Genomic DNA, 10,728 nt, shown 5'->3' with positions numbered 1-10,728 from the left:
TCTTCATTAGTATTATTTCTATACAAAATTTACATCAATTTAACCAAAATTTATTATTAAAAAAGTATTGTAACTTTGTTCAAATCTTTTAATTTATAAAAAATTTAAGAATATTGTTTCTATTATTCTTATTATACCTATTGTTTCTATATTTTGATATGACCCCTACCCTTCTAATATTAATAATTAATATTAGATTGGGCTATTTTTTATTAACATTAAACTCGCTCAACGCTTTTTATTAATTTATGACTAATTTGACCAAATCTTAATTTATCATACCTAATTTAATTATTTAACAATTCAATTTATTTTATTTTATTTTTATAATTTGTTTTTATTTATTCTAATTTGAATTTTCACTTTTGTAATTAATAATTATTAAATATATATTTTAATGTTCACAATTTCCTTATATCTCTTAACTATTAAATTCCTCATTTTAATATTTATAATTTCTCTACATCTTCTAATGGTTAGATAGTATCTACAATATAATTTTTTGTCTTCCAAGATGGGTGAAATGTTCGCCAGAAACATAGGATCTCAGGAAAAAAACCCACATATCTACAATATAATTTTTTGTTTCCCAAAATGGGTGAAATGTTCACCAGAAACATAGGACCTCAGAAAAAAAGCCCACATCACTTCATAGTCAATTTAATTAATTTAATTAGATTCTTAGCACTCTTACTATCTATAATATAACTTTAGCACTTTTATTATCTATAATATAGCTTTTTGTCTCCGAAGATAGTTGCAATTATCTTGAAACACCTCAATTATATTCCAGAAGAAACCCCTATCAATTGACAGTAAATTCAATTATAAGGGTAGATCGCTGCACAGCCCATTGTGATTGGCAAGGAGTCTCTTAGAGCCGGTGAAATCGTTCCGCTGTGTAAAGAGCAGTTCTAGAATTGTGTCACGGATAATGCATGGGCATATCAATGTAACAAGCATCATGCCACACAACAAAACACAATACCCCAGTTAGAAAATATAGCAATAACTCTCCAGCCAGGAAAATAATAATACTCACTGAAAGAGAATGAAAGGGCCATACATATAAAGATTTTTTAAATTGTGAGATTAGATTTTTTTAATAGGAGGCACATAAAAGATGAGATAAATTTCAATCTTAGGATGATGACTCGTGAAAATGAAATTGTCATCATCTACCTAATTTTTTGTTAGAGCAAAATTAAATTTCTGAAAGACTATCTTCAATATAAAAAAACTTATCATTAATTATTTTTTAATATTTAAATATTTATAAAATATATTATTCATTAAAATATAATTTCAAAATCTTTTACCTACTGTAATTTGTTGAAATCGACATAATGGAAGTTTTAATTTTAATTATAACCTTATTATTAAATATGTTTCTCAAATCTTTAAAAAAACTAATTAAATATGTTTCCCAAATCTTCAAAAAACTAATGATACGACAATTATTTTGCCTCATTAATTATTATATTTATATTTATTTATTAAATGTGTGTAAATTGCCATATAGCCATGGACCAATTTTCATAGTTTCTTCTCACAGCTATTTTAATGTATTTTTTTTTATACTTACAAAATTTAGGAGTAAACTATTTTAGTAACCAAAATAAATACAAGGTCAAAGTAGGGACGAAATCCCAACTGAAAAAAAACAAAAACTAGAGAGAGTATTTTCAAATACTCAAGAAACCATCAAGTTGTCTAGTAGAAGCCCTGGGCCAATCCAAAATAAAACAGATTATCTAAGTAATTTTTCCTCGGGAAGCAAATAAAAGAAACCTTCCATCACGCGAAAGCAAAGGATCCCTAGTTGGTGATTGATCCTTGATCAAGGCATTCGAACCTTATCTGTCCAGGCAGGACAGAGATACCCCTTTTGGAAATTAGGTATGCCTGAGAATTTTGCTCTCAGAACATGTGACAAAAAGTAATGGAGCGGAATCCCACCTTCATATCTTGGATCTGCAAGAGCCACTGGGATAGTGACAGCACAACAAGAGAATGCACTCACTTGATCCAATCAATGGTCACTTTTGAATCCCTTGCCACTTATTTTGTCCACCGCAAGAACCAAGGCACATTCAAGGGCACCCAATAGTGCCAAAACCTCTGCTCTAGTATTGGAGCCCAAGCCCCCAAACCAAAAGAATTGATAAGTCGAGGATGGGCAAAGGGAAATTAGAGCCCCGCATCCACACTCCCCACCAACTGAGGCACCGTCGAAAAAACCAATGGGGTAGACATTGTCAAGGGGCATATGTGCCCTATGATGCATAAATCCACTAGCTTTACAAGGGCCAACCTCAATGAAACAATTCAAAATTCGAGCAGTAGCAGCATGCAAATTTGGGGACAAATTCTTAAAAATTGATTCATTCCTGCAACACCAAATTCCCTAGAAAATGCATAGAGGGAGAGTTCTAAATCCCAGGCATCTAGAAGACTAGCCCTATAAGAAATATATGATGGATTGTCTATTCAGAAGTTGGCAAGTCTGGAGGAGGGACGTTACATTCTCCCAAATAGCTAAAGTGAAGGGACACCCCAGGAATAGGTGTGCGACGTCTTCTAAATCATATCTGCAGAGGGAGCAGAAGTTAGGGCCCTAGAAGCCTGTCTTGATTAGGTTATCCCAAGTAAGGATGTGATTGCAGACCAAGAGCCAAATAGAACATTTCATATTAGCGGGAACTGCCAACTTCCACATCTGAGCCATCCATGTGTCCAAGGGGTCCAACCAGGGCCAAGCAGAGATATAATCATATGCACTCTTAGCATAGATGTCTCCTCCTTGAGAAATACCACCCCATGTGAGATTGTCCTCTTTGTCACAAAGGTTGATTCCATCATGTATGAGATGGGAGAGGAAGTTTTCCCACTCAAAATATAAAGTTGGCTCCAAATCTAAATCATCAAGACGCAACCACTGGGTTGTGGGAAAGTCGCCATACATTGCAGCTCCAATGTGCTCCAATGAAAAAAGACCTTTTCTTTGGAGGCGTTGGATGATGGGCAAATATCGCGAGTGGGTACCCTCCATATCAAGCATAGCATCTAAGCCAAATAGGGTTTGGTTACCTCTGCCAACAACCCACCTGAGGTTACAACACATCCAATGTCTTGGTTTAGCACCTTGTTATTCACCATCTTTGCAAACTCTTACCTGCTCACTACCTTTACCATTCACCAACTTTTTTTGTACAACCTCTCTTTAAATTAGATTACTTCAATATTTATGGTTGATGCAACGCACAATTCTGCAATGTTTCCAAGCCCAGTGAGTAGTTATTCCTAACACAACAACCAATAAGAGAAGACGTAATAGGAATGTCCCCAAGTGTAGCCAAAAGTCAACAATTACTATAACTGTAAATTATCTTATTTGTTGTAATGATATCATTCAAAAACAAATAAAGTCTAATTGGAGCTCCTTGATCAGGTATGTTCCTCTATCATTTGTTTTTTATTTTAATAAAAAAATTGCTTTGAGAGGCATTTTACAGCTCGGTTCAATAAAATATTCTCTAAATAAAAAAGTAGAGATTTTTTTAAATATAAATAAAATATTCTCTAAATAAAAACCTAATGAAGTTATAATAAAAAAAATGAACATACATATTTGGTTAGTTTTATTAAATAATCACAAAGCATCAATAATCTCACTCTCAATATGCTTCAGAGTATGAAGAATATGTACTAGCATATATCCATCTTAACTCTGGATCTACCAAGGGCAGATGCAAACCTCTTGTTGAGTGTAAAACTTGAGGAAAGGTTTCCACTTCGAGATATTAACCTCTTGTTGAGTGCAAAACGTGAGGAAAGGTTTGCAACTTGAGATATTTGATTCCTTTGAACTCTTGGTAGATCCTGAGTTAAGATGGATCTATGTTAGTTTTGAGAAACACACTAATAAAATGTTTTAAATATAAGCAATTTTTTATTTTCACTTAAATATTTTATTTATGATTCACGATATCCATATTAAAATGTTAATACATGCCCCTTCATATTCTAAAATAGAAAACAAATATCCATAGAATATAATCTCTCTCCATATATATAGAGAGAGATAGAGAGAGAGAGAATTTTTTTCCCGTGGAAAAAGTCGTAATTTTATTCATAAGACAAAATTACATTTTGTAGATGCTAAAAAGCATATGCTGAGATGCTCTCTCCATATATATAGAGAGAGATAGAGAGAGAGAGAATTATATGTGTCTGTGGGAAATTTTGGTAGACATGTTTTTCATACTATTTTTAATTTCTTAATGTAAGTATTATTTACTATTTCTATCTCTCCCATACTGAGTTATAGAGGACCTCTAGGCACAATAATAATTCTTATATTGATTACCTACCAAGGCTTCTTAAGGATTTTCTTGGGCCAAGTATAGCCGGAATCATATGAGTAAATATGGTTGGCCTGAGATTGAGCTTGATAGAGAAACAAACATAATGATTGAGGCAAAACCAAACTTCTTATATTATCATTCACACTAGGATGACCTAGCTCCCCACAGAGGTCACTAGTGACCCTTTCCAAAGCTTTGAATTGATTCCAACAAACATGCTAGAGAATGGAAGGAAGGAATTTCCCATACGGATTGCCAAACTCTAGAGAATTGTATACAACCTAGTCCAATGTGATCGAAAATAAGTTTCTTTCCCCATTTTGCAAACCTACCATGCCCAGATCGAATGAAATTTGCACCATTGCAATGGATTAAAATGGGCATTTCCACTTTAAGCAAAGGATAAGTAGGTTCTCATGAGGGAATGGTGGTGTTTCCCATGTCGCACGCTCACCACCCCACTTCTATGTATTATGATTCATAATTCTTCTATCCCAAAAGATTGTGTGAAACCTCAAGTAACAGACGTAAGTGGTATTGCACTACATGTGATAGGATTTCAATGTGTGAAATTTAAACTTCACCATTCTAGTGTATTGAATGTGAAAGGTATTGGCAACTTTTTCATGCTTCACTTCACATGGGTGGTCACATTGACTTTGAATCCCCACCTTTCCCCCTTTGGATTAATCTTGCATACCTCCCCACAACCTTAGGGGGTTGGCTATTCTTCTTATTTTAATTGAATCTATGGAATTTCTTATTGTCTATTGTGACCATACACACCCATTCTTAATCGATAACCTTCATTGGCACAATTATCAGTTATTTTATTGAGATCCATAAGTACATGATAGTACTTTATGGATGCCAATTCATCCCCTATTTTCCTAATTCTCTTCGGTAGATTTTCTAGATTTTTGTCTTTCAGAAAAGTTCTTTGTACTAAATGTTGAATAATGAGCAAAGGAACCTCATAATGCTATGAGCGTGGCTATTTGATTTTCTTTAGCTAACTTAATTCCTTTTAGGAATGCATAAGCTTTGACTTAATTATTTTTCATGCTTCCTAATCCCCATGAATATTTAACAACTCGTGTTTCCTCTATGTCTTAAAGTACCACACCCATTCCTACCACCCCTTGCAAGGTAAAATAATATTAGTGTGTATTTAAAAATATATTAGTTACAAAAAGAACATTTAATGTGGGCAATTTAGTCCATAAATAAAATATTCCAATGCTCATATTAAAGAAAATGCTTCAATGTCAATTATATATATATATATATATATATATATATATATATATATATACATATATATATATATATATATATATACATATATATATATATATATATATATATACACACACACACAATTAAAAAAAATATGTTATTGTGTCGAGAGGCACATTCTATCACCTCGTATGAGGGAGATGTGTAATTCCTTTTGTGCTCAACCTAGAGTTGATAGATGTTCCTTTTATCCTAAAGATGAACCATAGTTGTGGGTTAGAAATGTAGATTATCTAACCATCATAAATAATGGACCCAAAAATCTATTTGAAACAAAAAAAAAAAATTAGAAAAATAATGTCGGCTATAATAAAAAATAAAAATGAATATACATGTTTGGTTAGTTTTAGTTAAAATCATTATAAAACATTAATATCATTGTGCTCACTCGGTTAGTTATTGATATCACAATTCAATATGAATGAGATGTGATAAACATATTTCACTCTCAGCCACAAATAAAATATTTAAATGTCTAATCAACTAGTATTATCTCAAGTGATTGTGTAGAATGGTTGTTATCTTCCCCACCGAGGTTAGTGAAATGACGAGCTATAATACCTTGATGAATCTCATTGTAATGGCTTCGGAAGGCAGATTTCTTTCCTCGGAAAAAAATAAATAAATAAATAAATGTCCATGTAAAAATAATATAATTTATATCAACTATAAATAACTAAGACCAACCCAGATCCATCTTAACCCTGGATATATCAAGCGCCAAGAAGGATCAAATCTCTCGAGGTGCAAACCTCTTTTTTGAGTGCAAAACTTGAGGAAAGGTTTGCACCTCGAGAGACTTGATCCCTCTCGACGCTTGTTAGATCTGGGGTTAAGATGGATCTAGGGTGGTTTTAGTCATGTGCGGCCATGGAAAATATGTTGAACGTATAATTATTCTGATCATTTTAATATGTTAAATATGTCTAAGATTAATTTGGTCATTTTAATTTTAAATTTGCTCAATTACCTCAGTTTATTGAGATGGGAGATACTATTAATAACTTGAATGATGAAAAAAGGATGAAATAAAAATTTTGAATGCAAAGTGACAATTTAACAATGTTGAATGATTGAAAATGTGAATAATAAGAATGTAGTCAATTACAAATAGTTTTCGTTGTGATCAATCTCAAACTATTTTCTTCTATTGTTCTTATTGTCACACCTATTAGTTTTTCCATCTTTTTATATTGATCATAAGAAAAAGGCGGTTGAAATGGCATACCATTCAAATATTTAACTCGATTTATTGCAGTAAACATAATACCTTGTCTCTCTTACTCTCCAATGTTAATAGTAGCTTCCTCCAATGTCAATCATTGTGATGTATGGAGTGTTAAACCCCAAGTGTCAATGGTAGTTATTTTTTGTTACCTCGTTTGAATGCAAAGTGACTAACAATGTTGAAAGATGGAAAATGGAAATAATAAGAATGTAATCAATTACAAATAGTTTACAGTTTCAAGAATCAAACATTTTAGTTAATTGAACATTTTATTTATGTTGAGAATTCAGATATTTATTTTTGGTTGAATTATTGTAACATAAAAATCAATGCACATCGTCAATAATTCTTTTGTGCTTACACTAAAATCATTATACACTATTAATCTAATTACTTTGAAACAAATGTAAATCATACTTCTAATTACATCAAATCATAAATCAACATCTACATTGAAATTAATGCATCTAGTGCAAGCAAACAAATAGGATTAGAAATCAACATCTACATTGAAATTAATGCGTCTAGAGCAAAAAATCAAATAAGATTAGAAATCAACATCTACACTAAAATAAATGCATCTAGTGTAAGAAATCAAATAGGATTAGAAATCAACAGATACACTAAAATCAATGCATCTAGTGCAAACAATCAAATAGGATTAGAGATCAACATCCACATTGAAAATAATGCATCTAGTGCAACCAATCAAATAGGATTAGAAATCAACAACTACATTGAAATCAATGCACCCAGTGCAATCAATTAAATAGGATTGGAAATAAAATCTACACTAAAATCAATGCATCTATTTCATTGAAAAACCAAAATATTCATGGCTTTCTAAATCCAACTTCTTTAACCTTTTGTAAAATTCTTACTTCCTCTTCCTCTATGGTTAATAATTTTTAATATTATATAATATTTGTATATGTCTCTGTGTATCTCTTTCTTCCTCTCTCTCTCTCTCTCTCTCTCTCTCTCTCTCTCCACACCATATATCTATATCTCCCTCCATATCTCATTCATTTCCTCTCTATCTCACCCCCAAAACACACACACACTCTCTATCTCTCCATATCTATCTATCTTTCCCTCCCTTCCTCTCTCCATCTCTCTCTTCTTCCCTTTCTACCCCCTCCAGCTATATCTCTATCTCCCTCTGTGTCTCCTTGTTTGTCTCTTTATCTCACCCTAAACATACACACTCTCTATCCATATCTATATGTCTCTCTCTCCCTCCCTCTTCCTCTCCCTCTCTCTCTCTCTTCCCCTTCTCTCCCTCTCTCTCTCCTTCTCTCTCTTTTTCCTCCTACTCTCCTCTCTCCCTAATACTATCTCTATATCTCCCTTGTCATTCCCTTTATCTCTCCACCTTTATCTCTCAATGTCTTTATTCTTCCCTCCATCTTTGTCCCCCTTTAACTCCATATGTATCTCTCTCCCTCGACTCTCCTTCTCTCTCTCAATTCCTCTATCTCTTCCTTCCTCTCTCTCCCTTTATCTCCCACCTCCTTATGTCTCTCCCCCTCATCACTCTCTCTCTCCCCAACTATGTCACTATCTCTCTCTCTCTCTCTCTTCCCTCCATCTCTATGTCTCCCCCTCTCTCTCATATCTTTCCCTTCTCTTTCTCTCACTCCCCTCTCCTTCTCTCCTCTCTACCTCACTCTCTCTCTATCTCTCCCTTGTCACTCCCTTTCTCTCTATCCATCTCTATCTCTCTATGTATTTTTCTTCCTTCTCTCTCTCTCCCCCTTCAACTCCATATCTCCCCCCCTACCTCTCTCCTTCTCTCTCTCAAGTCCTCTCTCTCTCTTCCTTCCTCTCTCACCTTTTCTCTCCCACCTCCCTCTGTCTCCCCCCCTCTCTCTCTCTCTCTCTCTCTCTCTCTCTCTCTCTCTCTCTATACTTCTCTTTCCCTTCTCTCCCTCTCTCTCTCCTATCCTTCCCTCTCTCTTACCTCCTTCTCTCCTCTCTCCATCTCTCCCTTGTCACTCCCTCTCTCTCTCCACCTCTATCTCTATATGTCTTTGTTCTTCCCTCCCTCATTGTCCCCCTCCAACTCCATCTCTGTCTCCCTCCCTATCTCCTTCTCTCTCTCCCCTTCTATCTCTTTTTTCCCCTCTATCTCTCCCCCCCATCACTGTAATACACCCCCTTCCACCCTAACCCAAGGAGGTTGTTACTGTGTTAACCCAACTTCCAATGTTCAGTTATGGAAATGGGGTCCAAATTCTTTTTTGCCATTTTTCATCTTCCTCAAAACCCAAAATAAACAACACCATTGTGTTTGTCTCATCGAGACCTTTCTAATGATATAAACTTTACCCCAATATGGTTTCTTGATCAGAACTTATGGCCACTCAAAATTTCACCCCTTTATTTCTAGCCATGCCATGTGGTACCGACGAGGTGCCTACATGGTGACCTCACCTCGACACAAGGGTCATCATTATGTGAGCATGGCAATACCACATTACTGAGGTCTAAATCCCAACCTTACAAATGAAAGGTCAGGTCGGGCCTCTCCACATAACCCAATCACGCACGCACCCTTGTACCAACTCCTGGCCTTCAACCTTGCTAGGCCCTCGACTACTGATTCCCTAACCTAGTAGCCTGGCCTGACTACATCGAAATCCTGACTCACCTGACCAACCCAATCTATACCTGACTAGGGAAAAACCCTGACCAGAGATGACCCCCAACTAGGGCCAACTCCCTTCCTTGTTGACTTTCTAGTCTAAGTTGACTTAAGCCTATTCTGATATCTTTAGACTTATTCATTTTTTTCTGACCTTTTATACTTCTAATTTATTTATGAAATCTCTTTAGGCCCCTTTGTTAGCCCCTCAATCCACATTATGACACATGATTCCACCCCGTCTATCTGACATCACTTTATGCACAAGAAGATCAAGGGTTGATAGCAAATGTGTACCCCCCCACCTCTACGACATCATGGGGGCTCTGCATTCATGATTCCACTATGAGGTTCCACAAAAAATATATGAAGGCCCTCAATCTTCAAAACAATCTGACAGATGTGGTTGAATGTGGAACCCCCTCTCCCCCACTAACATCAAGAGGGGGCGGCGAGGGTGCGTGTTCCAATATGGAATGTCAATCCAACATTCATTACCCATCGTCGATCAACATTAGCACCCCGGCCTCTAGTCCTAGCACCTGACCATATGATTTACTCATGGCTCAAGCCCCTTTCCTAAGGTCTCAACATATTTGGCCTGTTCTGACTTGGCATTCAACTCGATCCTATGCGGAGTAACCTACATGACCCTTACTCGATGTGTAGGGCATAATTTTACTATATATATATATATAACCCCAAGCTTGATTCCATGCCCTAACCCCTAGCACTTCCTCCAGGTCACACACCTCACCATGTGACCAAGAGTTGATCCCAGTAGAGCTCTTCAAACTATGGCACAATAACATTGTTGTGGTTATGTGTGTGTGTGTGTGCGTGTGTGTGTGTGTGTGTGTGTGTGTATGTATGTATATGTATATGTATATGTATATGTATGTGTATATATATGTATATGTATATGTGTATATATATATATATATATATATATATATATATATATATATATATATAGATATATATATATATATGTATGTATGTATGTATGTATGTATGTATGTATGTATGTATGTATGTATGTATGTATGGGATGAATTGGAAAAATGGAGTCGGCTCTGCATAATTGGATGAACCCCACCTGACAGGGGTTTACAGGCCGTACTACGGCCCTGTAAGCCCCTTCCCAACTCATCCCTGCCCCGTACTCCATCTCCCGAGAAGAAAAA

Source organism: Pinus tabuliformis, chromosome J (genome assembly GCF_031772625.1).
Source record: "Pinus tabuliformis cultivar Carrire ecotype Pingquan chromosome J, CPIR1, whole genome shotgun sequence".
In the NCBI taxonomy this organism is placed as follows: domain Eukaryota; kingdom Viridiplantae; phylum Streptophyta; class Pinopsida; order Pinales; family Pinaceae; genus Pinus; species Pinus tabuliformis.
This window is presented reverse-complemented; position numbering follows the sequence as displayed.